At 39.7% G+C, this 23,606-nt stretch overlaps 2 protein-coding genes across 3 annotated transcripts in view; one reads left to right on the top strand and one right to left on the bottom strand.

Moving 5' to 3' along the window:
- LOC135215407 (RNA-binding protein Musashi homolog Rbp6-like) overlaps positions 1–21,356 on the bottom strand; it is a 260,769-nt gene extending 239,413 nt beyond the window's left edge. Inside the window, exon 1 of the mRNA XM_064250010.1 lies at positions 20,788–21,356. The gene's annotated coding sequence lies outside the window, so the exon portion shown is untranslated. The remainder of the gene's footprint in view (positions 1–20,787) is intronic.
- Positions 1–23,606, top strand: part of LOC135215408 (uncharacterized) — a 1,081,448-nt gene that overhangs the window by 467,163 nt on the left and 590,679 nt on the right. The window lies entirely within an intron of this gene.

The raw sequence follows: 23,606 nt of genomic DNA, 5'->3' as shown, positions 1-23,606 counted from the left end.
CCTTCCCCCACCCAAGGAAGTTGCCCCCACTTCCATCTCCCCAGCTTCGTTTGTCTGTCCGTACGAGATTCGTCACCGGCCTTAGGTACCTTGTCGATCTTGTTTTTTATTCTTTACGACGTGACCTTTGTCAAGTACTTTGCAACTTTTGCGAACATCTGCCGCCATATTGCTGCACCCACCCCAATACCCCTCCCCTTCACCTGCCAGCCCCGTCTCTCCCCACCCCCTTCCTCTCCAGGGGCAGACACGCGCGTGCGTTTGTAGGTTACTGCAATTCTGTCAACTTAGCAACAGAATCTCGTATAATCTGCCGTAGCATTTGGCTTCAAATTCCTTACGATTAATTGGGTGCGAAATCCATTGTTATTTCACATGGTGTAGTAATATTTACCTAACCGTTTTCCTATTAGTAAATAGTATGTTTTTATCTTTTATTAGAGAAAATATGCAATATTTTAGTTTTAATAATATTCCGAGCAGAATTTTATCAAAGTTGACTCAGATCTATAAATTTAACATATAATTCTATCCTACCGGTCGGATGGACATTAATAGTATATTAGCGTGTGCATTTTACAAATAATCTATGTATTTCAACCTTTATATTTTTCTGTAGTTACCCATATAAACTTTTAAGTTTATATCTACTTTCTCATTATCCTTGATGTTATAAACCGTCTAATACCATCGTTTTTCTTCTTTTATTCCTACATAGTCACATATTAAAATTACAGCAATGTTCCTCCTGTCCTTTTTTTAATGTGCCTTATTCATTCCAGTATCCATACGTTTTTTGTTTTTTTTCTTTAGGCCCGTATTACTTAAGGTTCTTTGCAGCGTGCCTTCGGCCCTTAGTTGCAACCACTTTCGTTCCTTTTACTGTACCTCCTTTCATATACTCTTTCTTCCATCTTACTTTCCACCCTCTCCTAACAATTGATTCATAGTGCAACTGCTTTGAGGTTTTCCTCCTGTTACACCTTTGCTGTCAATTTCCATGTCAGCGCTGAATGACTTCATCATAGGTCCCAGTGCTTGCCCTTTGTCCTAAATTGTATATTGTTTGTTTGTATGTGTTCTTACGTCGCAAAGAACCAGTGGTTATTCAGCAACGGGACCAACGTCTTTACTTACGTGACTTCCGAAAACCACGTCGAGAGTGAACTTCTATCACCAGATATACACATCCCTCAATGGAATGCCCCAGAATCGAACTCGCGGCCACCGAGGTGATGGCAGGCCAAGACCATACCGATCAACTCAATCATATTTTTTTTTTTTTTTTTTGAGGAGCAGAGAGGCTCCAACCTCGTCTAAAGCGCTCTCACCCAAGAGGTCGTCCTCTAACTAGCTAGCTAGACCTTGCTTGCGCTATCGTAGCATGGTGAAGACGCACACTGCCACCGGCTTTGTTCGATCAGCGGCTTTGGGATGCGTGATGAAAGCAACTCATTCCTAGAGAAAGCTCTGATTCGCTGCTGGAAGAAGAAGAAGAAGAAGAAGAATGACTCACGAGGTCGCTCGCTCCAGTTCCGGTTCTGGAATCTCTCTACTCAGACTCTCTGCTTGGCGTTGAATCGCTGCTCGCTGCTGTGTGTTGGTGTCTGACTGTCTGTTGGTGATTTCCACGTTGCAGTTGCTTCATTGTCGTCACGCCCAGTTTCTTAAGGCGTTTTAACTGCCCCTTCCCCCTTCCCCCCACTTTATTCCAGCACCCTCCCTACTAAATATCGACAGTAATTCCATCAATGACTGTAATAAAAGTGATCACATAACGACATATTTCAGGTTATCCTGAATAAAAATTGTTTCTGCTCCGCCCGCCATCTAAATATCGACAGTAATTGCATCTATGATTGTAATAAAAAATGATCACATAACGACATATTCCAGATTTTCCCGAATAAAGATTGTCTCTGGCCCCCCTCCCCCAATATAAATATCGACAGTAATTGCACCAAGGATTGTAATAAACGTGACTACAAAACGACATATTTCAGGCTGTCCCGAATAAAGATTGTCTCTGCTTTTGGGCCACTTCGAAATGGCGCACTCATGTCACTCTTGCGAAAGTTGACCTCGGAAGATAGATGGGAATATATAGCAGTGCCCCGGCAGCAGGGCCGGGCGGGGTAGAAGGAGAGGGGGTCGGGTTGGGGGTTGGATATGGGCCGGGGGATGGTAGTGGCTTCCTGTAAACATTTACTTTTTAGGATTTATCTAGCGTTATCGCGACCCAAAAACCTGACCTGAATCAATCTCAAAGCACTTTGGCGAGCAGATAATTCCCGGCGGAGAGAGAGAGAGAGAGAGAGAGAGAGAGAGAGAGAGAGAGAGAGAGAGAGAGAGAGAGAGAGAGATGAGATGCAGCAGCAGCAGCAGCAAGAGCTTTTAGTTATCCGAGGTCATAAATAACCCTATTTTTTTTTTTATCCTTTTTATTAAAAGGGGGGGAGGGGGAAAGTGTTCCCATTGCCAAAATGAAAGTCGTAAATCACCCTACACGACGTCCTAAAATCAAGTGGGTCCTTTCTATGGCGTACGGAGGGGTCCTGGTTTATGGAATCTCTCTCTCTCACTCTCTCGCCCATACTTCGTCAAAGCGGCATTGGGAGCAGATATATATAAAAATACAAATTATGTGAAAATGCCGAAAAACGAAAAAGGGGGTGTATGTGTACACTGTATGTATATATATATATATATATATATATATATATATATATATATATATATATATAATCTTATCAACCAAAAAATTCCCCTTAGGTTAAAATACGTGAAAGTATAGATATTATTTCCGAAGTGGACAATTGCAGCTTAATGCTTGTATATGAATCACGGTGTTGTGATAAGAATATATATATATATATATATATATATCTATATATATCTATATATATAATATATATATTATAATAATCTAAATATATATATATTATTATATATATAGTATATATCATTGTATTATATACAAACATAAAATTGTGTGAACTCTGTTACAGTAAAATGAATGACATTCATTAATATGTTTGATATTCGTAATGAAACCCTGAAATCGTCAAGGGTTTACCCCAAGTGATTTAACTACAATGTTCAAGGCAAACATCCGAATGTTGGGGATCCATTTATTAATTAATATTAAGCTAAGACAGAGCTAATACCCTAAAAAAAAATTCTGTTTAAGGAAATATAATAAGAGAATTTACCGGTTGAACGTTCGTCTTTGCATGTTTTTTTTTTTCTCGTCGCAATAAAATTTTTTTTAAAAAACTATTCCACGTCTTATCTTTTTTTCGTAACGTGCAAAAAGTTAAAGAGAAAATACCTTTGGTTCTAGAAATCTTGCTTCTTACCGCTTCATTTTTTTCGTTTTTTTGTTAATTTAAAAAAGAAAACAAGGAGAGAGGAGAGAGAAGAAGGAGAGAAAAAAAAAAAGACAAGAGCGAGAGGATGAGAGAGAGAGAGAGAGCGAGAGAGAGAGAGATAGAGAAGGAGTTATATATCAAAAGAACAAAGAGCTCGAATTTTTGTTTTTTTCGTTTAAACCTACAAAGAAACAACGAGAGAGAGAGAGAGAGAGAGAGAGACGAGAGGAGAAGAAGAGCAGAGACGAGAGAGAGAGAATGGCCGGAAGCGGTCATGCCAGAACCTGGTTCCCATATACAATATACGAGCTCTGAAAAGGGCCCAGGACCCCGGTAACTACAGATCATATACGGCTCAATTGAACGCCTGGAACGTAAGATCGGTTTCCTCGTCTCCGAAGCTATGAATCTTGACCCTTCAGAGCATCGGCCAAAGAGATGAATTATTTGAACTTGTTGGGCGATGGAATGGGGGGGGGGGGGTGAGGAGGAAGACACGATCTCTTGCTTGGCATCTCCTGCCCCCCCACAATCCCCCACCCAAAAAAAGGACCGTCCGTTAGGGAGGTTAGGGGTTTCTGAAAAGGTATTTGGCTGGATAAACATTTCGTTGGGTGGGGTGGGGGGTGGGTGGGGATGTGGGAGGGGAGTGGGGTTGTAAAGATCTCCAAAGTAGTATATAGAAGACTGCATTTTGCTCTTTAGAGGAAAAAATCCCGGGGGGGGCGGGGGCGGGGGGAGCTTTTGACTCATGCCACACCCACCAAGAAAGAGCTTGAAGAACAAGTATATTCCAATCTTCAAATTTATATATATATATATATATATATATATATATATATATATATATATGAGTGTGTGTATAGAGCTAATTGTTTTCAGATTAAAAAAAAATACGTATGGGATACTTCCACCATATACAAGTGTGTGTGTAAAGGACAGAAAGACCATCTAAAAATAGAAGTTGGAGGCCATTTCCTGATCTTATCACTTCAAATAACAGAGAGGCCGCGTCACCACTAGGTATATACAACTTCCCATTTTCGTCATGTCCAGAAAAATGCCAAGTCAACTTCTCGACAAGCTACTAGCTTCTCAAGACAAGGACTTCAAAAAGGCGGCATCGCGACGATTATACTGGAAACTTCCTATTAAGATTCTCTCTCTCTGGAGTTATTTTAATTTTTGGTTTTGTTCCTCTTAATAAGAGGTCTGCTAACATACAGGAGCCGGGAAGTTTATTGTCATCACTTTTTATGACAATAAAAATAGTTGGGATTTTCCCAAGGCAGGTAGCATGCGGTCCTGTTCGGGAAACTGACCAGACAGGTTTTTAAAAAGTCTAATGCCAATTCACCGTTAGCTTCGATCTGCTCAAGGCGCTATAACGAATGCATTTCTGTGCACGCACACACACACACACACACAACAGAGTTACATGGAGTTACAAGTATTAGGCTGTCTCAAAGAATTGTTAGTCATCCGAGGAGACATCGTGTGCTTACTCATCTGTAGGAGAGAGAGAGAGAGAGAGAGAGAGAGAGAGAGAGAGAGAGAGAGAGAGAGAGAGAGAGACATTTCTATATACACACACACACACTTATGAACAAAGCATAACTGAAAATACAATGCCCGTGTAATTGGCAACAACGAATATGAAAATGACCGAGTATGTTGAGTATATACAAGTAAATTTAAGTATATTGATGTATAAAAAAATATTTTGACTATATATTTGTTGCTTTTGTACATGAATTATATATATTGTATACGTGCTGAAATGTAAAATGAACTTTTAAATGTATTTTTTAAATTAAAGTATACAGAGTATATGCAATCTCTCTCTCTCTCTCTCTCGAGAGAGAGAGAGAGAGAGAGAGAGAGAGAGAGAGCTCAATTTAGCAAGCATTGCTTTTGTACATCACCCACGTGTGATTCATCCGGCTTGTCTAAGCATCCGGTGTCCACCCCGGGCGTGGGTGGTTTGGCTGAGACTGACCCAATGGTTACCTGTAACGTGTACTCTTTTCTCTCTCTCTCTCTCTCTCTCTCTCTCTCTCTCTCTCTCCTACCAGTCCCCCATCCACTTCCAGAACCACAACTAACACCCCCCAACCCAACCCACATCCCCAGCCTCCAAGCTCCAACCCACTCAGCTCGTCTTCTCTTACACCCACGGGGTAAGAACGTCATAGGCTAATCTTACCTCCTTTCGGTAAACCCGGGGACTCTGCTCCTCGTACAAAGAATTCAATCCGTAATCCAACCAACGTCTCTTCTGTCTTCCAAGTTTCGTTGTTATTACGATAATTAATTCCACACGGGTCCAATCACCGCAAAATTAAATGGCTGGTTAAAATAATAAGACCCACTAAACAAGTTTCTAAGTTTCTACAGTGTTGAGAGAGAGAGAGAGAGAGAGAGAGAGAGAGAGAGAGAGAACGTCCTTGGTATAAGAGGTGATGTTACAACTGGAAACTGAAGGTTTTCCTGGATATGAAACGATAGACACTATAAGAACTTCTTCAACCCACTCTATTATATAGGTCTAGGATGGTGGTGAATGGATCTCTTTCTGTGTACCACGCTAGAATAAAAACATGCACAGACATAGTACTATATAATACAAGTATTCTTTCATCACATTCGACTTGTAGTTTAAGTGGAGTTTATAAGACAAGTCTGTCAGGGCGAACACGAACGTTCTAACCGAGGAAGGAAGTTATAAAGTAAAATTCTAGTCGATGACAAGCCTGGATGTTTAAGCAATTAAATGATGTTTAAATGGTAATATAACAACAAAAGGGACGTGCAGTCATTATGATATAGGTCGTTGCACCCTACAGGCACAGTCTAGTCGAGACACCTGTGGTAAGTTCATATGTGGAATTGCTCACCTAACCTAACCAGTTACGAGACGTATTATCTTCAAATAGCTTTGGCTGGTAGGTAGATAAGTAGGTAGGTAGGTAGGTAGAGAGAGAGAGAGAGAGAGAGAGAGAGAGAGAGAGAGAGAGAGAGAGAGAGAGTTGAATACTGACTGCAGCTCATACACAAAAAACCGAACAGGTGCTCTCCTAACAAAACCTGCCTCCGTCAAGTTCGACAGCAGAAGCAGCATTGCTATTAGACAGAGGTTAAAAAAAAAAAAATAAAAAATAAAAAAAACTATTTCATAAAGACGCTCAGCTCAGGTCTAGTTAATTTTTGCAGCTGAGATGGAATTGGTTGCAGCAGCAGCAACAGCAGCAGCCAATCAGATCCGGGCAAAAAGCTACAGTTAGAACCACTCGGGAAAAAAAAAATAATAAAAAATCTCTTGCTTTCACTTTCAGGTCAGTTCGTTGCTTGGAGCGAAGAATTATCAATTACACAATGTTAGGACGTCGTGTCGTAGCCACATGTTCGAGCGACAATGAACAGCTAGGAATAGAACATACAGGAAAATCAAAAGCTTTTATAGTTTCATGTGGTTCTCATACAACCCCCCCCCCCCCCAAAGCCAAGGGATATGGATAACGGTCCGCCCCGTGTTAAGAACCCCTGCTCTAGTGCAATTTAAACACACAAAACGGCCTTGTGACCTACAGCTTTGAAAAGCACTTAGAAATTTTGTGAATTCTCTCAAAGCCCTCTCTCCATAAGCTTGTACTACAATCTCTTTGCCGATTCCCATGAACGTTGTTGCATGCTATGGAGCACTGTCGTAGACCCAATACTTGTCCTCGCCTCGGGGCTGTTAAGAATATCTTAAACCGGCAGTAACAATGCTATTAACACTAGAAAGTGGCGCCTTAAAGGTTTGTGGAGGAGGAGGAGGGCAGGTGGTGAGAGGGTAGGACTAGCTCAACATGTCGAGCAAGAACACCACTTGCACGTGCCGCGATATTCGAAACGAATTCTCAGCGGGAAACGTTCTTTTTCTTTTACGTACTATAAATTTTATCTTTTTTGACGGGGTGTACGACAATGCCCTTGCAAAAAGAAAAAATAAATGGAAAACGGTACGAGTACTTTGAAACCGGCACGTGGCTTACCAAACCGCGCATAGCACGTGCGTCTAAAATACACACACACACACATTCTCACACTCAGCCTAAGGCAATAACGTTTTTTCTTTAAGGGAAAAGCAGATTTTCCCGTCGCTCGCTTTCCACCAAGACGCTGTTCTATTTAATAATCGTTACAAACTAATTAGCTGGAGACTGCTTTCCTTTGGGACATCAACAAAAAATTATCATCGTAAAATAAAAGGCACAGGATATAGGTACGGCAGCCGTATCCCGATCGTGGTAGATATTGGTACGGCAGTGAATTGCGCATGCGTCAATTTCAGACTTCCTGCCGTACAAATAATATAGTGAGGTGAGGGTACGGCAGATTCTGTCATTGGTGCTGTATTGCGCTCTTGACTTGCTGTAGATACGGCAGTTAGCTATATCCGTTTACCAGTTTGCTAAGCATACTGTATTATGTAAACCAGAGTTCGGCTTTTAGGCGGGACAGTCACGCTTTTTGAATATCTGTCCCCCTTTTTTTAGTTAGCAAAATGTCCCTCCCCCACCCCCTTTTTTTGTTGTTTTGCTTTTGTGAATTTTGTCCCGCTTTTTTGTACAACAAAAACAACACTATCCCAATTTTAATGGAATAGTGCTGAAATTTTGTTTAATTTTGCCATTTCACTACCTGGTAAATTCCATCGTCTTCTCCGACAGCTGCAATACCCAATGAAGTGAATTAAAAGAATATTGTGAAGTGTATAAAGGCCCTTGCAACTGCCGATGTCGGGCAGAATAATGGGCCGAGAAAGTCACCAAAGGTACGATGGTAGTGTATATATTTATATATAATCCTCTTTGAATCTCCTCTTCGGAATTCTTTTCAGGGCCGATTCGATCGTTCGTGACCTACGTATATACCATGAATTACCCAATTTTTGAAAGTTTGAGTCTTCATAGATGTCTATGGCTTTTTTCAGCTCGTTAAAGCCTGAAAACATCTGTTTTTCGGCGAAAACTATTTATTATTCCGCGTTTCATGCTGTTCCGTCACCATTTTTCTTGCTGTCACTGATATGCCCAAAGACTGCGTATATACTTCAGTATATAGTCTTTGGATATGCGTGAGGCGGTAAACAAGGGTTCGCGCATGCGCAATTCACTGCCGTACCAATATCTACCGCGATCGGGGTACGGCTGCCGTACCAATATCCAGTTCGAAAATAAAATGCGCGCGATCATTATCTTGACTAAGTTACTATACAACAAGAGTAAGCTAGCTTACTTAAATGAAAGAACAAGAATACTGAGCAGTTTTTATTGCATATAAAATTCACAGTCAAGAATCCCAGATCATCTCCGATTGCAATTACCCGAATACGTGATTTACTGGTCTCACGTTGAGGCGGAACAGAACGTAATGGCACCTCCTCCCCGACCGTTTTGCAAACCGTTAGATTTCTTCAGTCGCTTATAAACGTACGCGTCGTCACACTCGTGCGTAGCAGCATTCTGCGAAAAGTGGTTTCAGCCAGAAATTAATTAAACAGGAATTACGTATACTTAGAAGTTCGGTCGACATTTGCGTCGGTCACGGGAATTTTCCACCGCACCTCCCAAGGACACCAAATCGAGAATATTTATTATACTGTTTTAGCCAGTTAAATTGTCAGTTTGGAGAGATTATGCATATTGTAAGCAATGCCTGTGTATAATGTAACCATATTGTAATTGTAAATAGCGTAAGTTTAAAGCTTTCAATAGTTTAAAAACAAAATCATAAATCTAATCCCTCTGTAGGTATACCGATGAACATTACCCTACACCCAAGAGGATATAACTGTAGCCATAAGTCATCAACGTATCACGAAATCGAGTATATTTATTACTGTTTTAGCCAGTTAAATTGTCAGTTTAGAGAGATCATGCATTATGTAAAAAATGTCTATGTATAATGTGAACATATTGTAATTGTAAATAGTCTAAGTTTTAAGGGTTTCAATGGTGTAGCCAATATCATTAGTCTAATCCCTCTGTACCGGTGAACTTCGGCCTACGTATCACATTAAACTCCCGAAGATAAACTTTGTGTAAAATGACTGGCGTTTTACCTTTGGACAGCTTTCTTCTTCACAAGAGACACGGATCAGCAGGATTTCAAAAATAACCTGTTTTTCGAGGTAACTTCCGTGTACTTGAAAATGAGCAGTGATTCGAGTGACAAAAAAGTTGTTTGTTTCCATTATAAAAGATCTGGTGGCAGAGAGAGAAAACGGGGAAGGGGAGACAATGAACCGTTTATATATATATATATATATATATATATATATATATATATATATATATATATATATATATATATATATATATATCACAAGTTAACAGATCACACGCTGTGACTTATACTAATACCTGACGAGTTAATAAGGTTTACAAGAGACTAATTTTTATTTTTATTTTTGCAGTTTAGTCGAATTTAATGAGATGTGCAACTCTCTCTCTCTCTCTCTCTCAGCAATTACGAATAGTCGTGACTGACTTTCTCAATTTCTTCTTTTTATTCTTCTTCGCTTTGTGTTGTGGTCCAGGGAAGCGTCAGACCACTTGTCTACCTTGTAGTATCCGGTTGACCTGACAAGTGTGCGTTGAGATTTCACTGTGTACCCTCGTGTTATTACGTCTCAATGCCTTCGTGTATATATACACTGACCTGAATACCCGCTTGTATTGACCTATGACGGTACTAATTCATCGAAGCCTTGACGCGAGGCCGTGAAAGTTCACTGATCGAAATGTCGTGCAGTTGTCTGGTTCGAAAAAAAAAAATGAAATGAGCTGGTGATATTTGAGAGAGAGAGAGAGAGAGAGAGAGAGAGAGAGAGAGAGAGACTTGGTAGAGATGGACCTCAAAGCTGCTCACCGCCCTGATGAGGAATGTCTGTCTACCCCTGTACGACAAACAGAAATGGGTCTTCTGACGATGTAGGCATATAAGGAGAAATTCTGTGGTATTATTATAGACGAGAGAGAGAGAGAGAGAGAGAGAGAGATCCTTTCATCTGGTTTATCGTGACCTGAACAAATTACTTAAACGGAATGCATTTGATTACATACATGAGAGCAATTTAATCTGCCGTAGGCCTTTTGTAAAAGTGAAATCCTATCTACTGTTAAAAAAAGTAAAGGATTTTAAATTTCTTATTAAGCTACACCGTCAACTTGACCACGTATTTTCCAAAATCAATCTTCAGTTCAATGAAGTTAGCTAAACCAGTTCTGTACAAACTCGAACCTCGAGTGGTGTCAGCCCCTCTGTCTCTCACCTTGGAAAGCAGATCGTGCTAAGCCACTTTCTTGGTAGGCCTAAAAAGAGTGCATTCTCTGCCTTTCTCCCTCGTCTCACCCCCCCCCCCCCCCCCCCCCCCCAAAGCCCCGACTCGTCTTTCTCCTCTCCTTCCCACTTTTGGTCTCCTAGCCCTGTGCCTGGTAACAGGGTGTCCCCAAATCTTAGAGGAGCGGTTAATAAGGTTCTGGAGTGTGGAGTGGTGATGTGTTTACCATATATGGTGGGTCTCGTGTTCTTATAGCACTGGGTTACACCCAAGACTCCTCCTTTTTAGAGTTATGGTGCCATGCCAAGGGAAATAGCAATAGGGTATTTGTATTTGAAGAGCTATATCGCCTCTCCAGTTGGCAAACAGGGGTTGGTGGGCAATACGATTCGAAAATGGCACCATATTGCCAACTTTCTGGTTAGGCCTACCAGTGAAGATTACTTTTTCCACTTTTCCAGGTTTTGACATGTATATAATTCTAACACTTCTGTTTGCTGAAAATTCTTATAAGAGTTTCATTTAACTCGAGAATTATCGTATGTAGTACGAACATCCGCTAATATTTATAACAATAATCCCGGAAGTCTGAACATGACAGACAACGGCGAGCAGAATATTGTTAGTCTTGGAAACTTTCTCTTCAGTCAAGGTTACTCCAAGAATAGGATACCAGAAAATGTCTTCTACATGATGACCTGAGGTAGAGAAATTTGATCTATAATAACAGCGTGGGCGTTAATTACAAAAGTGAAAGAGGGCATAATTTGAAATCTGAAAGTGATTTGCAAGTTCTTGTAAAAAAAATGTCATGTAGTCAACCTACATAATAAATGTAAGCTTTGTTGAAACTATAAAAAAGAATGGCAAAAATAGTAATCCATATCTCATGTTACATTATATATATATATATATATATATATATATATATATATATATATATATATATATATAGAAGGTATTAATATATGTTTGTCTGTTTTGTACCAGATTTGAGTATCTGTAAATGTACTTCATTTGTGAATGGTTAAGTGTATGGCTTGTATAATCCATTAAGGATGTAAGATTAATGATTTGTCTAAATATAAGTGTACATACTTAAAATATGGATAGAATCTGATTATAATGTAGTTTATTTTTAAGAAAATATACCAAAATAAACTTGTTTTGAAGCTCATCCACGTTCTGAGATAGACACAGTTCTATTACACTCCTTTGGCACTGAGAATGCTTCAATCTACAGCAAATACGTCGATACCAAGCCAATACAATCAGCGTAACCTTTGTATAATTGAAATAAAAGGTTTTAGTCTAAAAGAACCACTTACGTTCTCAAACTATAACGAATCCTGAATGTTGTATCTACATAGGCCTATATTGCCAAATACTCTGGAAGCACTTGAAAGTTATGGGTATCTTACTTCTTTATATATTATGGTGGGGAGAGTGAAGGGGCAGTATCTAGCAAGATTCGCATAATGAAATAAAATTAAATAGCAAAAGCGGACAACCCTTACTCTTTGCTAACTGACATTGCTGAAAAAAAAAACCGTTCATAACATACATACCGCAAATTAGCCGTGAGTTACATATTACCAGTTTAAAAATGAATAAAGAAAGTATATTATGTACGTAACCTGTGAAATTTAACGACAAATAACTCGGCGATACAAGTTACCCCAGACACTTGATGCGTCTGTTATTATACTTGTACAATAGAGAAGCGGCCAAATATAACAACAGATTTATCACGATTATATTTTCCACACGAAACATAAAAACACCGTCCTACAAGTGTTCGCCTAGATGCGACACAGTTTAGCTTGTCTTTTATCTGCCAAGCCAAAGACGACCACCAAATTCCATGGTGTTATATAACTGTACCGTAACAGAAGTAGTCGTGACGGCGCGAATGTAAACCATTTGTCTCCATGACTGTTAGCCTAGACAGATTCTAGTCGCAAGCAAAGTGATGCTAGTCGCAACCAAAGAAATCCTAGTCGGAAGTTCGGAACTAAAGCGATCCTAGTCTCAACCAAAGAAATCCTGGTTGCAACAAAGTGATGCTACTCGCAACCAAAGTACGATAACTATTCCAGGGGATTCCATCATAGGATATGGCATTTAGGCCAAAGGCCAAGCACTGCGACCTATGAGGTCATCAACCGCTGAAACAGAAATTGACAGTAAAAAGTTTCTGAAAGGTGTAATAGGAGGAAAATTTCGCTGCTGCACCACGAGTCAATTGTTGAGGATGGAAAGTATACGATGAAAGACAGCTAATACGAACGGAGGTACAGTAAAAGGGATGAAAAGGGCTCCAGCTGGGGGCCGGGGGGATTCCATCATGCGTTCTTTAGTTTTCTTGAAGGAATGCTATTGCACGTTGTACATGGCTGTCAATTGCAGGTAAGGGCTATTAAGTTCCTTGCGTCATTTCCGGTTTTGTGAACGAACATTCTCAGAATGCGCTGATAAGATCACTCCAAGTGAAATATATTTTAAAAGCATTTCCGGTTGAAGCATGCCAGAAGATATATTTCTCGCTTTGAAGTCATGAGGAAAAGTTGCTGTATTAAAGAGAATAAATTCACTTCAGGTATCGCTTTTGGGGGGGGGGAGTTCCTTCATTAGTTGTAACGCATCTTGAATTTTACTAATATTTATATAAGTACTTGCAATTCATTTCACAAACTTACTGTACTCGTGGTGCCATAGACTTGTTATAGTGATTCTCCCTTGATAATCTGGAAGGAATGTATGGTATCTTTTATGTGCGCGAGAACACGCACACATACACACATGAATAAACAAATGCAGAGACTGTAACATTTACTGCTATCGTTTTTTTTTATTTGAACTCGGTAAACACAAGAATTCTTCAGTGTAAAATTATGTGCAGCAATGTACAACCACTGCTGCTGCTGCTGTTGCTTCTGTGTGTGTGTGAGAGAGAGAGAGAGAGAGAGAGAGAGAGAGAGAGAGAGAGAGAGAGAGAGAGAGAGAGAATTTGGCCGCGCAACCTCTTCGTATCTTTCCCCTCCAAAGAAACTTGTGAAAATCAGTTATACAGGTCTAAGAGTGAAATAACCCCGTACTACATGCTGGCTAGACCTCGACAACGACGACTTTTTCTGGTAGTAATGCCAAAGGTCGTCGTTAGATCACAGCCACTGGCCGTCTCCAGAAACGGTGTGAATGTGCTCCAGTTCTGATATGTTTTTCCGCTCGTACTACTAATTTGGGAGAGAGAGAGAGAGAGTGTGACTATCCATTGTGTATATTTCAATTCAATTTTACGTACATATTGCAATTCAAATTACCTCCATTTTAAAATAACAGACAGACATTAAACAGGAGAGAGAGAGACTGAGTATCCATGTGTACATTGCAATTCAAATTACGTATATATTGTAATTCAAATTGCCTCCATTTTAAAATAACACAGATAGACATTAAACAAGAGAGAGAGAGAGAGAGAGAGAGAGAGAGAGAGAGATGCTTGCTTTGCGAATGATTATACGTACTTTGGAGCCCTCTCCAGTGTGGAATTAACATACAAGCTAATTCAAATAAAACTCATAATCACATGAGTCAATAAAATGGAAAAGTAAATTCATAGCAGTATGTCTGTTTTTGTTATTTAAAATATATATAAAATACATGTAATTTAAATTACAAAATCAAACAGACATACTACTGTGGATTTACATTTCCATACATGACCATCACCAGAAGCATCTCACAAGAGTTGACAAATAAACCAAGTATTACCCAAGTCGCTACTAAGGTCAGCGGAAGCATGCAGCATTTTCTGGGAAACGTGTGTGAGAGAGAGAGAGAGAGAGAGAGAGAGAGAATTTGACTTGTACGTGCTACGAACCGCTCGTCGGGTTCTGGAGAGAGAAGTTTCAAGTCATCATCATGGTTCCAGAGCCGCTTCCCTGGTTGGGTCGGCCCGTTACTGATCCGTTTCTGTCATGGTAACTAATTCGCTCCAACCGCCCGGCCGCCCACCCACCCACCTGCAACACTGTCTAGTAAATACCACGCCCGTGCAGTTCATTCCAGGAACTTCCGGTTACCCCAACGAGGGCGGGAATTACAGCCAGCGCTGGATATTTTTACGTGCAGGTACTTAGTACTACTGTTAACCCTAGGCAGAAGTGGTAGTACTATCTCATAAACACATCGTCCAATGCATCTTCAATTAACATTTTTCGCTTTTGGACTCAGTATCAACTCAAGTCGACGGTCTGTTATGTACACGACAAATGAACACACACACACACTAAATTATATATATATATATATATATATATATATATATATATATATATATATATATATATATATATATATATATATATATATATATAATATATATATATATATATATATATATATATATATATATATATATATATATAAGGGAATACCACAGGAAAATGATAGGCACAAATCCAAGCGTTTTCGTCTTAACTATAATTTTCCTATGGTATTCGCTTATTTAACGAAGTCACGTGCATCTACTGTGATTTTTTAAAGCATATATATATATATATATATATATATATATATATATATATATATATATATATAAACTAGAAATCATGATATGACCAGTACAACTATGCAATTACTTACGAGTAGTACTATATATCTCCAAACCGGAAAGTACTACCAATAAGTAATTCACGCAATAGTTGTTATTGTTTTTTTTTTCTCTCTTATATTATTAAACTGGCCTTATGCCAGCCCGGGCTCTTGCTCATAGAAGCAGCAGCCCGATGGAACGCAATAGCCGATGAATCGTTTGATAAGGATTCGCCCTTTCACACCCCACTTGACACGAACTCCAAAGTTGCGACAGCGAACGGTGCGCTGAAATTTACCCTGAAGGGAGGTAGACCGGTTGAGAGAGAGAGAGAGAGAGAGAGAGAGAGAGGTTAATTGCCCACCCTTGCTATCTTTCTGAGTGGAATGCCGAGATCCGGTTATTTTTCCACTTTGTTTCCAGTAAGATTTTTTTTTTAACTTTCAGTTCAACCCTCCATAATAGACTCGAGCCATTTTGAGGCTACCATTCTACAAGTGTGTCTAATTGATCACCTTCTTTGTCTATCAGTCTAATTGATACCTTGTTTGCCTAACTGATAGCTTTGTCTTATTATGCTGTCTAAAATATAACCTTGTTTATCTACTAGTATGTCTAATTGATAACCTTGTTTATCTTTCAGTCCAATTAACAACCTTGTCTAATTGTTAACCTTATTTCTGTATCAGTCTGTCTATTGATAACCTTGTTTGTCTATCAGTCAGTCTATTGATACCACTGTCTATCAGTCTGATAACCTAGTTAGTCTATTGATAGTCAGTCTATTGATAACCACGTTTGTCTGCCAGTTATGCACATCTCATAAACTATGGCTTTGGTGGTAACACCCTCTCTCGTTTCACTTCTACAAGTCTTTTATCCGTGTATAAGTTGATTATACACCTTGTACATATCTGGAGAGAGAGAGAGAGAGAGAGAGAGAGAGAGAGAGAGAGAGAGAGAGAGAGAATAGCTGCGTCATTGCATGGTTTATCATTAAGTGACCCAGCTCTGGCTATTGGTCTAGTTTTCCATCTTCCTGCCTTTGGTATATCTGGGGTTAACGTCCGTCCTCACATCATTAGTACTAGGTGATTGGTTAGCTACATTTCCACTGGGTGCCTTGAACAGTGATTTTTCCAGTGCTGAGGCCCGCATTCAAGATTATGCGGAGTGTGATATGCAGGATATACAATGCACCTCTTTCTCTCAAACACACATGTAAGTATATGTAGTGTATATATGAAATTGTGATATATGACTGGTAAAAATGTTCAGCTACAACAGAATTCCATCTAATAAAAGGAGGCCATAAAACGCCAAAAATATATAGGAAGAAAGAAATACTATATTTCAGAGACTGCTGTCTCTTTCTCTTCAGGTACAGAGAGACAGCTACCTCTGAAATAAAGTACTACTTACTTTCTATATTTTGGCGTCTTTGTGGGCTCCTTTTGTTAGACACGTATTATTATATATATATATATATATATATATATATATATATATATATATATATATATATATATATATATATATATTATATATATATATATATATATATATATATAATATCCAAGCAGAACTCGTTCCTTAGCCAATAATGCAGTATCTCTTGAATGAATCTTACAGGATCTTCCGTCTTTGTTTTTTTTTTTTTTTCTAAAATCACAAGAAACTGGGAAAAACTCTCTTATCACTGGAGTTTATACAATCTTCTAAGGGGTCCACAATAATAAGAATGTTAAAACTTCGTGTGTAATTTAAAAACACTTAATATTGAGGGTCTATAAAATATACACGCCACCCTTAACCTTCTTATTATTGTGGACCCCTATTTAAAACGTCACAGAAAATGTCGTACTTCATAATTCATACGTTAATTTAAGCAAACTGATAAGCTTCATGACTAAGTAAATATAAGTACAGTGACATTGATAGCTTTCACTCGTGAACAAGTTTCTAGCGATCCACGTGCCTCCTCTCTCTCTATTTTCATCAGTGAGACTTTCTCCTTTAAAACTTGAAACGTCTGTTCTTTCAATTCTTTCACCAGTCATGACACAGCAGAAACTTCACGTCTCATGCAAATGCGATTAAAAAAAACAACAACAGATTGCTGGGCCAGCCTTCGGTTGAAGACTCCATGGAACAAGCACTTCGTGTCCACACTAAACAATTGACCCAGGTATTTTCGGAATTGATAACTCACTTAATTTTGATTTATTCATTAATTCGTCAATTTATCTGGTTTGTCTAATAACTGATATCTTTCTGTATTTTCCCTTTAACCTTGTGTTATTTCTTTCGAATGAACTGCACATTATCTGGGAGCCTGAATTTCTTAAAGTCAGTGGCCCCCTTGGGCTTGTTCCGTTGTTTAGGATTCATCGTTTGAATAATAATAATAATAATAAAAATGATGATGATAATAATAATAATAACAATGGGTAAGTAAATCCACAGCAGCATGCCTGTTCGATTCTGTTATTTAAAATATAAACAGCTGTATGTATTTTAAATAACAAAATCAAACAGGCATACTACTGTGGATTCACTGAACTATTTTATTGACTCGTGCGATTATGAGTTTTCTTTGAATAATAATAATACTAATAATATAAATAATAATAATAATAAACAAATCCTGTTTGTAATGCATATAAATTGATCAAATCCAGTTATGTAATGTATATATATATTTAAAGATAAATACATGTACATATACATCACGTGGATTCGTTTCACCATTTCAAGACATAGTACTATGAATATTCTTTTTAAAAATAAAATATAACCTTCTACCAACTGAAACAAAATAAGGAAAGCATAACGCAATAGTCTGGGCATCTTCCATAACGAGACAAAACGTTAGGAAAAAGCATTACAAAAATGAAATCGAAAAAAAGAATGGTTCCCTTAAGGATAGGATCGAGTAACAGCTGTGCGAATTTCCTTTGCCCCAGGCGTCGTGCAAAAACGGCATATATCCAAGACAAACCAGCGCTTTTTTTTTTTCTTTTATTTGCACATGCAGAACCGTCCGGAGGTAAAAGTGAATGAGCAGTGGAGAGAGAGAGAGAGAGAGAGAGAGAGAGAGAGAGGAGACGAGTCATGAGGAAGATTAGATTTGCTGTTATAGTCTAGTGAGCACATAGAGAGAGAGAGGGAGAGAGAGAGAGAGAGAGAGAGAGAGAGAGGAGAGAGAGAGAGAGAGAGTCATAGTATGTGATAGATTAGGATTTGCTGTTAATAAGTCTAGTGAAGGCACCATGGAGAGAGAGAGAGAGAGAGAGAGAGAGAGAGAGAGAGAGAGAGAGAGATGGTCTTAATATGTGATAGATTTGGATTTGTTGTCCATGAGTGTAGCGAGGGCACCGGGGACCATTAGCTTTTTATATCCCCAGCAGCATCAGCAAGAACTTAGCTGGAAACGCAGGGCATGCGTCTATTAATAATTCGATAAACGGAAACTTGTCGTAATAGTCTTCTCATACCGCGTCATGTTATTATTACTATTAAATATATATTAAGGATTAGTTTATCCAGACCTCTCAGCTTAATAAAATCTCTTCTCGGGCTGGTTGGCATGACAAATTTGGAAGGGTAGCTTTCGTTATAAATTATGAATAAAATTCTAGAGAGAGAGAGAGAGAGAAGAGAGAGAGAGAGAGAGAGAGAGAAACGGCGTCATTTGCGTTGGTGCGTCAGGCCACTACATCTTAACTTTGAGGCTTGCAAGCAAGATACGAAAGACGCAGGTATATGTAGTACAATAGTCACAACGTACAATAGTCACAACCTGAAAGCAAAACCGCCCTTCGTTGTTAATGCTTTGGTGGCGATTGGTAGAGAGAGAGAGAGAGACCGCCTTTCCGTTTGTGTGTGTGTGTGTGTGAGAGAGAGAGAGAGAGAGAGAGAGAGAGAGAGAGAGAGAGAGAGACTCACTTTCAAGGTGATAGGAGCAGTGAGTGAGGTGACAAACCTCTTCGGCCAAATAAGTCAACACGACAGGAAATGCGTGTGTGCTTCATTTTACATTTCGAAAACAATATCAAAATCGTCACTGGGCCCTTCTGGCGATGACGCCGAGTATAACTCTCTCTCTCTCGTAGGCGCGAATGTGCGTATCACTCTTTAATGTCTGCGACGTCCTTTTTCAAGAACTGGAATATATCCGCGCAAGGATAAACAACATGGTGTGAATAAAGTTCCCGGGAAAAGTTGGAGTGAAGAGAACCTCTGTGAAGGTCACGCATGTATAGAGTGAAAGTAAAGGATAAGTTTTCCCCACAAACAGAGAGAGAGAGAGAGAGAGAGAGAGGCTTTAAAGAGGGAATCGGCTGTCTGGAATTGCCACCAACGTGTTTCTCGTCCGTTACATCGAAGTCCGCCCGCGTGTGTGTAGACCAGCAGGCGAAAACACCCAATTCGCCCAGGTGCTCTAGACGTCTGTATCCCTCCTCCGGCCTCTTGGAAATCTGATCATCGGGCCCATTTCTAAGACATTTCCGGAGAGAGAGAGAGAGAGAGAGAGAGAGAGAGAGATTCGATGTGGTCTGGATAGCTCGCAGGAACCTTTTGGTGAAAAGGATCAGGATATGAGAGGAATCGGTTGACGACGGCCATGGAATGAGAGAGAGAGAGAGAGAGAGGCCACATATAAAAGGAAGCACAAATGGCCGGTGGGAAGAGAAAGAATGAGGGGGGGAAGGGGAAGGTTGGCTTGGCTGTGTCTTTGTTTGGGACCCCTAACCGACCCCTCAAAGAAAGCCGGGGATACGAAGGGTCTTCTTGTTTGGTGGAACCAACCCCCGGAGAGAGAGAGAGGGAGAGGATGATGATGTTTAGGGGAGTTGGATTCGGAGATTGGGGGAGGTGGGTGGGGGTAGAGGTTGGGGTGGGATGGGATAGGTGGTGGGAGGGGGGAGACAGGCTACAGTATGGTAAGGGCGCTGGGATTCTAGCCCGGTCTTTGTTCGGTCTCTGGGGGCCTGACATCTGTGGTCCCTCGGGTCCTCTTGTGCTCCCTCGCTTCCACATACATCCTCGACATGAGGAACCATGGGTAACCCCCAAAAATGCGAAAAAAATATATATTATATGCCCTGGATGTACGAAAAGAAATATATATATTTACATCTTTCCATTGGTGTTGATGTTAAGATTGTTTATTCTTTTAAGTGAACAAAATGAATATTTTCGTATCTACCGATATATTATACGTTTTAAAATGATTTTGGGAGTTGCCAGAGAACCCCGGGCTAAACGATACAGCTTCCTCCAGCAGACCAGAGAAAGACCATGTGGTCATCATCATCATATCCTCTTGCCCCGGCAGGAAAAATCTCACGATGCAAACTTTAATTTTTGAGAGAAACCGTACAGCAAAAAATGTTTCACATGGAGTTAAAAAAGAAACTTAAAAACTACGAAAACAAAACAAAATAACATAAAACAACTGATAAGTTGTTTCCTGTTGTTTTTACCTTCAAGCCTCATGAAATCGGCGTTGCTCTCTGTTGTTGTTAAGGCCAAGGAGCGATATATTTACTTAATATATATAAGTATATATATACGTACTTCTTGGAAATAGACTTTTGTCTCACACGGTTGATTGTGAGGGTAGAAGAACTTTGCGTCACACACTATCCAAAGAGGAGTAAATTTTTTTATATTTTTTTATAAATATATTTTATTGATCCACCTATCGGCGGCAATCCATTTACAGATCCAAAGGTGTTGGAAGGTTGGTCGGCGATATGATTATTATTATAGGTAGATATTGTGTTTCCTTCGATAAAACAGACGAGGCTTTGAGTTGATTTTATGTAACGAATAAAAAAAAATTAACACGGGACAACTAAAAGCCACACCGTTAGTAGTAGAGAGCACACACTCTTTCTTTAAGCACCGCTTATATATATTCCTTGCAGGATGAAAAAAAAACAAAACTGCACACTAGCGCTGCGAGGAGTAGGGCTTAGTTTGTGAGGTTTAGGTGTGGACCAGCGAGCGTATCCACACTTCGCGACGTTCAAACCACTAATGCTCTGTGTGGATGGGATGCTGAGCTCCACAACGCGCGCGGACGCTCCCAGTTGCCGATTACTATATTAATCCTCCCCTCTTTTATTCAGGTGAGTTTGTTTTCACGCGAGACTGATATTCGCCCTCCGTTGATCGGAACCTGCTACGAATCGTATCGTGTAAGCCCGCCGTGAAGACCTAGCCCCCCCTAACGATTATTGAACTTTTTTCCGCTCACCTGGCATCGCCAAATAGTAAAAGCTCACCTGGATGCCAAAACCTCTCGCGCGGCATCTCCTGCTCCCTATCTGCTGCGCGCGCACGGAACTTTGTGTATACACGGGACTCGCTCACTCACTTCCAAATATCCTCGTATCCAGGCCTGGACAACCTTTATCCCGAATCCGAATTCAAAGGAAAGTGGTGTGACGTCTAATCTCAGGTTTATGAGTTCATACTTTATTGACAGCTGTCATTCGACAAGTCAGGTGGTTTGAACGTTGTGTGATTTATATCGACGACGAATCTTTGTTTTCCTTTTTTTTTCGACTAGGGGACACACACACACATCAACAGCGTGTTGGGTCATCATCATCATCATCATCTTCATTACTCGTTTTCTATGGGCCTCTGGATGAGGAGGTCCCCCCACCCCCACTCGTGACGATCACCCCTCCCCTCCCCTTACCCCTCCCCAGCCGCCAGATTTTAGACCCCTTTGTTTTGTTGGCTTATGGGAGAAAAGGAGACGGAGAGAGAGAGGTTTATTGGACACGCTTATACTTCAAAGTCATTCGAGACGTATCCCCATCTCCCGCAGGAGGAGACGTCCTGAAACCGCGATTCCTTCAAGTATATTCTGTCGAAAGGGAGAGTCTTCTCTTTCCCATGACACTTTGGCGGGGTTCCAGATGCCCCCGAGGGAGGCATCGTCCAGTCGAACTGGTCCAGCGGTGACTAATGCCACATAGGAGTTTGTGGGGGAAAGGGGGTAGGGGGTTGATGTCGAGGGGCCACTCCGGGTCTTACGTATCGCTCGCTCCATATAAGTCTTAGCGGCGTGAAGTAAGATTCAGATACGGGTTATATGGCTCTTTTTATCATGACCGTATAAATGCTTTATTGTAATGTTATTTCATCGTTATATACTCTCTCTCTCTCTCTCTCTCTCTCTCTCTCTCTCTCTCTCTCTCCTCAGCTTCGGAACCTCTTGAAAATAAAAAAAAAAAAAAAACTTCAAACTTTCATAAGGCCAATGGCCTGCGTTCTCGATGCTTTTAGCGCTGCAGTACGCTATCCAAATTATTGATAGGGAACCGAATAGAAAATTGAAGACCTGTGTCATTTTTTTATGAAGTGTTGGCAAAGTAAAAAAAATATATATATTAGCCGTCAGGGTATACAAGCAAGTTATTTGCATCTGCTCCGGCAGAGATGAGAATAAGGAGGAGTACTAGAGTACCAGAGGCACTGGAATTGTTACGGACTAACCATTCGGGTGACCTCATTCCTCCTGATTAGACCTTGTAGTTTTGTTTGTCATATTCCTCTTGGAGTTCGTGTCATTGGCCAGCGAAGTTGCCCATTGCTTTTAACCTGTTGCGCAGCCAATCAGTCATGTGACCTTGTAATATGAGCACGCTCATGCATACATTTACTATATATATATATATTTATTATATATATATATATTATATTCATCTAATAATATATATTATATTTACTATACATATATATATATATATATATATATATATATATATAGATTATATAATATATATATATATATATATATTATATGTCATATCACATTACCGTGATCGAGCTACAATGTCCTTTAATATCTAATTCGCTCTACCTCGGAATTAATATATTTTCATATATGTTTAACAGAAGGGGAATTTTTCTGGGCGATAATAGAATTGCCGGCCGACGGGCACGAACCATCGACATCTTCAATTCCAGGACTGGCAGTGTAGCCTTAGCCCACCCCGCCACTGCTAAGCTCACTGCCAGTCCTGGAATTGAAGATGTCGATGTTCGTGCCCGTCGGCCGGCAATTCTATTATCGCCTAGAAAAATTCCCCTTCGATTAAACATATATGAAAATATATTAATTCTGAGGTAGAGCGAATTAGATATTAAAGAACATTTGTAGCATATATATATATATATATACATATATATATATATATATATATATATATATATATATATATTATATATATATATATATATATATTATATATAACTTTTTTGCCAGAGACGTATTTAATTT

The sequence above is a fragment of the Macrobrachium nipponense genome, chromosome 5, assembly GCF_015104395.2.
Source record: "Macrobrachium nipponense isolate FS-2020 chromosome 5, ASM1510439v2, whole genome shotgun sequence".
Taxonomy (NCBI): Eukaryota; Metazoa; Arthropoda; class Malacostraca; order Decapoda; family Palaemonidae; genus Macrobrachium; species Macrobrachium nipponense.
The sequence above is the reverse complement of the archived record's forward strand: the minus strand, read 5'-3'. Positions and strand labels throughout refer to the sequence as shown.